Below are 8,662 nucleotides of genomic sequence, written 5' to 3' on the forward strand. Positions count from 1 at the left end.
AGAGCATACCTAAGGTCCTTTTGCAGGAAAGCAGTTTATTGCTCATTTATTTATATTTTGCCCCTTGACATTTCTCACTTTATATCCTATTTCAAGTCTTTAAGATATGGTGAAAGAAATAATACCAATTTCATGTTTGGATATGGGTAATCAAATGCGCAGCTAAGTAAGTAAAATGTAAGTCATTACTGTCAAATACCATTACAGACCTCTTTATTTACCAAAGAAACCACTTTTGTTATTAGACGCTTTAAAAGCCCTTCAGACCATTGATAAATGACAAACTTTATAGACTATTTTGAGCTTTCAATTAATTTCTTTCTGTAGAGATAAACTGGAAATTATTTTTTTTGTAAGTGCGTGAAATTGAAGGTTGGGAGAAAATGTGTAGTAAAGGGAAACCATATAAATTTATGTGGATAACATTCTATTTTTTTTCTCTAAATACTATCCACTGCTTTTCGTGGATGGCTCCTTCTTATTCTTTGGTAGTACTACCCAAACATTTCGATACACTAAGCAAGAAAGAATTTCTGACTCCACTTTCTCAAAGGATGTAACCTTCAACCAATGCCACTTTTAATTTCCCAATAATTATTATCTCGACCTGATAGAGGCAGAAGAGCAAAGACAAGAACCATTTAGGGAAAAGGCTTATGTTCCTGTCTCTTCGCAAAGTGCCAAAAGTGATAATAAAGAGTGGTAAAGATCGAAGCTACCTGGGTTAGAGGGAAGTTATTTCCACTGAGAATTTTTTCTTCTCTTACTTCTCATTGTGATTCTGAGGTCAGGTTACCTAATTCTTTTCAGCATGAAAATTCCCTTATGCAAAAATGAGAAATTCTAGTTCAGAAACAGCAGTAGATTTGTTCAAAGTTTAATTTTCCTTATATGCCTAAGATATCTTCTAAAACCAATTCATTAAAAATATCTGTGTGGCAAGAGACAAACCTGCAGCACAGAAGCTCTGAGTTTTAAGTGTTTAGAGATACGTATACTTTTTCTGCAGAGACAACCTATGTTTGTCTGTCAAGAATCAAGGAGGATTATCTTTCCATCATTTGCTTTAGAAGCACTAAGGGAGGTAAAAGGACTTTGGGGACTTTTGCTAGTATAACATTTTGCTCTTGCTTTTCATATCAGTATGGTTCTTTAGTTGCAAGAAAAACAAAACAAACTGACTCTGATAAGCCTAAGCAAAGCAGGGATTTGTTGGAAGGATATGGAATAGTTCAGAGAATTGACCAGAAATATAACGATGTAAAGTTTAGAAATGACCACAGTCACTCTGAAAATTCAGTTAAGAAATGAACTTTAAAAAAAATTTTACTTTAAGTTCTGGGATACATGTGCAGAATGTGCAGGTCAGTTACATAGGTATCCATGTGCCATGGGAATTTGCTGCACCTATCAACCCACCATCTAGGTTTTAAGCCCTGCATGCATTACGTATTTGTCCTAATGTTCTCCCTCCCCTTGGCCCCTACCCACTGACAGGCCCTGGGGTGTGACATTCCCCTCCTTGTGTCCATGAACTCCCACTTATGAGTGATAACATGTCGTGTTTGGATTTCTGTTCCTGTATTAATTTGCTGAAAATGATGGCCTCCAGCTTCATCCATGTCCCTGCAAAGGACATGAACTCATTCTTTTTTATAGCTGCATAGTATTCCATGGTATATATGTGCCACATTTTTTTAATCCAGTCTATCCTTGATGGGCATTTGGGTTGGCTCCAAGTCTTTTCTATTGTAAATAGTGCTGCAATAAACATACGTGTGCATGTGTCTTTGTAGTGGAATGATTATAAAAATGGATGACTTTTAATAGGGCACTACTGGTGGATGAGTGAGTCCAAGTGTCTTTTTATCTGTGAGTCCTTCTGCTTAAGACTAGAGTTCCAGGAAGAGAACATCTGGCCTCCTGCCCACCCTTGGCCGGAAGTTGTGGGGGACCTTAACTGATTGTCCCACTATATTTATATAGAAGGAAGAATCAGGGACTTTTAACTAAAAACAGAAGGAATCAATGCTAGAATAGCAGTAAAAAACAAACTACTAACTACAAATAAACAAAAATTTAAAATATTTTCTTGCCACGGCACTGTTATTGCAAGGATGTACTGCCCAGTAGAAGTCTCAGGAAGAGTATGCTTTCCTGTGCCTCTCTTGCTTTTAAAATAACATCATTTCTGTGGATATCCAATTTGCCATATTAAAGGTGGGTGATGTTAGCAACTTTCCAATTAAAATAAGTTGAAAAAAAAGGCAAAAGTAGAAGAACTTTGAACAGTCTGGAAAGCATTACTGAATATAGCAATCGGGACTACAGGGATTGTTAGAACTAAATGAATGAGTATACATTTTGTTCTTCATTAAATGGATGTTTATGTCAAGAGAATGGCTGTTTAACCATATTTTATTATGTTCCACTAGTCCCTCAAATTAATAAGAATTTCTTTTGCCTCCACTGAGCAGAAAACCCCACACGACTAATTTAGTGGACTCAGGTAAAAAATGTGCTTTAAGATCCAATGAAGTGAAATTAATAGCTAGTTAGGGAACTAAGGTGCTCGTGTTATACAAGAGTGGCTTCTTCAGGTTATCTGATGGCAAAGACCTAAATGGCAGAGCTTCCAATAACAAGACAGTGTTACAACTCTGTCTGGAATGTGGGTTAATAAACCTTTCCCCTTGGAGAAATTGGCAATGCATGTTGTCTATTTGCAATTTAGTGGCTCTATTTTATGGTACCATTATCTTCTAAAATATGAGCACTTTTATTCATTAAATTACTCCCGAATATTTATTGTCCAATCAAAACTAGATGAGATTAAAACCAAATTCATTTTCATTTTAACTTGTGGAAGGCCTTATCAACATTTTTCCTGGAAAGTTTCTTTAAAAAATAATTAATTGTTCTATAGTTTGAGTTTTAACATTGCAGAATCTTTAGAGCGCATGGACAAGACAGGTGACTCTCATCAGGTAGACATTTAGCTTTCGCAGATTCAGCTGTAGCAAGAGAATGAGAAAGGGAAGAAAAGAGAGAAAGAGGAAAATTCCAATGTTAGAAGAAAACTTGATTGATTTCATTGGACTTATTGAGAGAAGATATCTTCATGTCCAATTTAGCTATAGGTATGAAAGTTTTGCTTCAACCACTGGCTTTAAAAATAAAAGTATTTTATAAGCAGAAATTAAATTCTTGACCAGGTGCACTGACTCCTGTCTGTAATCCCATCACTTTGGGAGGCCAAGGCGGTTGGATCACTGGAGTTCAGGAATTCAAGGCTGGCCTCGGGAACATAGTGAGACCCCATCTCTGTGAAAAACACAAAAATTAGCCAGGCGTGGTGTTGTGTGCCTGTAGTTCCAGCTACTTGGGAGGCTGAGGTGTGAGGATTGATTGAATGGGGAGGTCAAGGCTTCTGTGAGCCGTGATCATGCCCCTGCACTTCAGCCTGGGCAGCAGAGTGAGACCTTGTTGCAAAAAAAACAAAACAAACAAACAAAAAGACAAATTCTGTGTGTCTCATTAAGTTGAAAGAATTTAAAGATATCTTAGTGGTGTTTTCAAGATATAATCCTCTGATACCTTTCTCAAAAATCACCTGCCGGTGCTTGGCAAAAATGCAGATGCATTAGCTCACTGCAGACTACTGGATGAAAGTTTTTGATGATGAGGCTCTAGAATCCACATATTACTAGCTTTCCTTGGGGACTGTGATAGATCTAAATTGAAAAAAACACTGTCTAATCGGTAATACAGAATACCTCCTTTGTTTTTAGAAGGGATGTGTCTGAGGAGCAGAATGGTAAAGTGACCTGCTAGAGTAGCACAGTATGTTAATCGATATTAATGTGTTTACTGATTTGAAAACTTGTGCTTTTTGCCTACACACCATTTTTTAACCTTCATGGATCACCTCTAAATAATGACAGTCAGATGTTTGTTATATACTGGTCACAATAACGAATAATGAAAGAATTGAGCTTAAATATATTTTTTAGTGGGTATGAGAGAAGGCAATAAGAATAGATAAAAAGGGAATAATGGAAGAATAGTCAATATATGGTCAATATGTGATGATATAAGTCTGTATTCCAATATTGTGACACCCCTATTGTAGATGTAACCTACATTGTATTCCACAGATTCCCTGTCTTTGTCTTCATGTTTATCAAAATACTGTGAAAATTCAAACATTGCAGAAATATATAATATGGGAGAGGTCTTCCAGAATTCCATCACTAAAATCACTAATATCACCACTGTGGTAAAAAAAAAAAGTTGTTCATTTCTCCATTTCTTCCTTAGTAACAGTTGTTGTTCTCAATTTTTTCCTTAGTAACAGTTGCTTGAATTGTGGAAATGGGGTAGGGAAGTAGCATGATATACACAAAACAAAATGGCAAGTCCCAGCCTCTTCTGCAAATAAAAGTCACGAATGCAATGTAAGCAGAAGTCATTTGGTAAGGACTCCAGGAAAATTTTATAAAGGAATCACCTTGGCACAGAGATGCTTCCTATTTATCCTCCCGCTCTTCTGTTTCTTCCTTGATGGTGACATGATAGCTGGAGCTGCATCTGCTTTTCTTTGGTTGAGTTTAGGAATTCAAACTTGAAAATGAAAATCATATGTTAATGATGGTGGGATAGGAAGATGGAAGGGGCCTGGGGTGAGAATATTGTGAATTTTCTATGCCAGCTTTGGTCTGCCTAGCTCTTTTGGATTTCCTTAATTAAAAAAAAAAGTAAAACTTTACCTTGCTCAAGCAATTGTTATTGCAGGTGTCTGCTTTAGTAGCTGAATTCAATTGCAAACTCACATGACACCCTTAACAGTTTGTTGTATGTTCATAGTCTGCTTTCTAGGAAACCATCGTTATTCTATGGGAAGATGGCAGGAAGACTAAGCTACGTAGGGAAAAGAATGAGAGTCAGTCTGGTGTAGAAATATATGAGATAAAGAAAGACCAAGGACAAAAATGATGAGAGCCATGAAGAATTTTAAGAGTCCTTCCTGGGAGCTTTACTTTCATTTATACAATAAATACATGAGCATATATAAAGTATCCCATAGAAGGCTTAGTTTTTGTCAGGCTGGTACCTTTTATTTCATTTGTTGGTAGCTATAGCTTGATTTCAAAGGGCAACCACCCGGCCTATATTCTTAGTTCCTAAGGTTTAAATGGGACTCACCAGATGTTTTGTCAACATAGTTGGGCAAATGACCCAGGACTGGTCAAACAGCCTATTTCATGTTTCCATAATGACTGGTTCAGGAATCAGCAATGTGACACAAACCAGTAGGATATAATCTTTGTAAAGTCTGGAACAGAAGAGCTCATGTTTTGTTAGCTGTGAGGAGCCTGGAAACTTGGAGCTGCCTATAAATATCTCAAAAGAGAACCTGCCTGAAGATGATGCCAACATAATAAAGCAGAGTTGAGAGATAGAGAGGAATGTATCTCTGATGAAATTACTTTAAACAAGTTCTCTAACTGATTTTTGTACAAATTGTCCAAGGCATCACTTTGGAAAACATTGTTTCATATTTTAACCTAACTAAAGAGGCTAGCTAGAGGAATACCCTAAAAGAATCAGAAGCATATTTTATTAATGTTCCCCATAATATTTCCTTATTTCTTATGTACATTAAACTCATATTTCCATTGTTTGTGGTTTATCGTGTTTGCGTTCTCTACTTTTTTTTTTTTTTTTTTTGAGACCGAGTCTTGCTCTGTCGCCTAGGCTGGAGTGCAATGGCATAATCTCGACTCACTGCAACCTCCGCTTCCCAGGTTCAAGCAATGCTCCTGCCTCAGCCTCCTGAGTAGCTGGGACTACAGGCGCCCACCACCATGCCCAGCTAGTTTTTTTGTATTTTGTACTAGAGATGGAGTTTCACCGTGTTAGCCAGGATGGTCTCGATCTCCTGACCTCGTGATCTACCCGCCTTGGCCTCCCAAAGTGCTGGGATTACAGGTGTGAGCCACTGTGCCCGGTCCGCAATCTCTACTTTCTTGATCACATCAGTCTAGGTATTGATAACCTCATTTGTCTTCTCATTTTACTTGTAGGGAAAGAGTCAAATATTGTGAGACTGAGACCTGGTGCTCGTAATTGGGTATGAAAGACAGAATATTCATCCTTTCTTAGAATCTGTACCCTAGAATCTGTACCCTTAGAATCTGAACCTAAAAAAACTGAAAGTAGGTTTTTTGTTCCTAGAAGAGGCAAAAAAGCTTTTGCCATGTTCATAAAACTCTCAAATTCCAAAACACCATTCAATAATCCCCCAAAGTACTATAATCGATGTTCAACTAACACATAAACAATCACTTTTTCCCTCGTTGATGATTCTACTGCAATATTTTCTCAAAAACTGTACTGTGGTGGGCCATTCCGTTCTGCCTCTTTAGCTATTGAGCCTACAATATGATTTTGTTAGCACCAAAATACGTCTTCATATCATAATCATTGCTGCAATAAATGGGATAACAGAGTATCTATCAAGTAAGGCTTTGCTGGACCCAAGAGAGTTGTATATTACATAAGAAACAAACATGAATTCAAGACTGAAAAGCATAAAACATCCTTTCATAGCAGAAACAGGACAACCTGTAAACTGCAAATTTAGGTGTTTCTACAATTAGAAGTCTAATGGCAGTTCTTATCATTCTTCCAGCTTCTTAAATAGAAGTATGTCTTCTGTTTAGGTTGATTCAAAAGATAACCTTTGAAAAGATAACCTTTCCCTCAAGGGAATATCAGAATCCCATGTTTTCTGTGGAATAGTATAAAACTTGTATTTTATTTTTGCTCCTGTTTTAGGGGATATCTTTAAAGATATTCTGTTTTAAGAGTATATATTGTGCTAATTTAGTATCATTCTGGATGAATGGGTTGGTAAAATATTAGGGACCAAAAATTAAGAAATGTAAATTCAGAAAAGTTTAAGAAACTCAATTATTTGTTTTTACCTGCCTATGAAAATAGTATTTGCAGTTACCTACCATTAAATACTTCAGAATAAATTCAATATTTCTATATAAAATCATTTGAAGTTATTAGAATATATTCTATTAGAAAAAGCAACATGGTAAGTTACATGAATGAGTAAATTCATATGCAGATATTCTTCTCTCCAGTTAATTTCTTTTTAGTTCAAGAAAAATGTGGAGTACAAGATAATTTATTTATTTATTTATTTTTATTTTTATTTTATTTTATTTTGTGTGTGTGTGTGACGGAGTCTCTCTCTGTTGCCTAGGCTGGAGTACAGTGGCGCGATCTTGGTTTACTGCAAGCTCCATCTTCTGGGTTCACGCCATCCTCCTGCCTCAGCCTCCCAAGTAGCTGGGACCACAGGTGCCTGCCACCATGCCCAGCTAATTTTTTGTATTTTTAGTAGAGACAGGGTTTCACCATGTTAGCCAGGATGGTCTTGATCTCCTGACCTTGTGATCTGCCCACCTCGGCCTCCCAAAGTGCTGGGATTACAGGTGTGAGCCACCGCGCCCGGCCAGTACAAGATCATTTTCAAACAACTGCCTAAGTCTCCACTTACATTGTGTTGATTCACTCAATCGATCATCCAATTATGCAGAAAATACTGGAAGATCTACTCTAAAATGCATCAGAATCACCCAAAATACATGGTATAAATGCAGATTGTCAAGCCTCATTCTCTGATTAAAAGAGAGAGTATAGAAATCCCAGTTTTTCCAGGTTTTTCAGATACTTCTGATTTCAGTGGACCTTAAGCTACACTTAGGAAAATACTGCCTTCCTGTATCATATCCACCCTAACATCAAATGTGACTGAAAGTATCAAAACGCTTAAAATTCCTGCAGGGCTGAGTACAGCGAGCAAGCAACCAATGTGCAAAATATAAGAAGGCATCAACTCTCAGACTCAATTCGACTTTCTTTTTTTCTTTTTCTTGAAACAGAGTCCCATTGTGTCACCCAGGCTGGAGTACAATAGTGCAGTCTTGGCTCACTGCAACCTCTACCTCCCGGGTTCAAGTGATTCTCCTGCCTCAGCCTCCCAGGTAACTAGGATCACAGGTCTGTTCCACCCCACCCGACTAAATTCTTGTATTTTTACTAGAAACGGGCTTTCCCTATGTTGGCCAGATTGGTCTCAAAGTAGAGGCCTGAAGTGATTTACCCACCTTGGCCTCCCAAATTTCTGGAATTACAGGCATGAGCCACCGAGTCCAGTCCTGACTCTGCTCTTGTGAAAGCTGAGAGTACTGTGTTATTTTAATATCTGATCTACCTGTGGATTCAGCTAACCTAAAGTTGTTGAATTCTTAAGCCACCACCCCCATCTCACCAGGTAAGCCCTGCATTCATCACAACTTTGACTTTCTAGATTCTCAGACACAGTGAATACCCATTCAGATGCTTGTCACATAGATGGACATTATGTAACTTTCTCTCCCCAACACAAGAATTACTTTCAGATCATCAGTGACTTAATTGAACAAATGGCAAAGATCTTGCCAAAATCTGAGATGTCCTCTGACCTTGTAAGTACTTTTAAGTGTAATTTCATTTAAATAGCCCAAAGCTTTTAGCCAAATACAACTTGGCAGTTCAATAATATTTGGGGAGGGTAAAAGCAGGTACTGTGTCAAAGAGCCAA

This window comes from Trachypithecus francoisi, unplaced genomic scaffold (genome assembly GCF_009764315.1).
Source record: "Trachypithecus francoisi isolate TF-2019V2 unplaced genomic scaffold, Tfra_2.0 Lachesis_group2, whole genome shotgun sequence".
Taxonomy (NCBI): Eukaryota; Metazoa; Chordata; class Mammalia; order Primates; family Cercopithecidae; genus Trachypithecus; species Trachypithecus francoisi.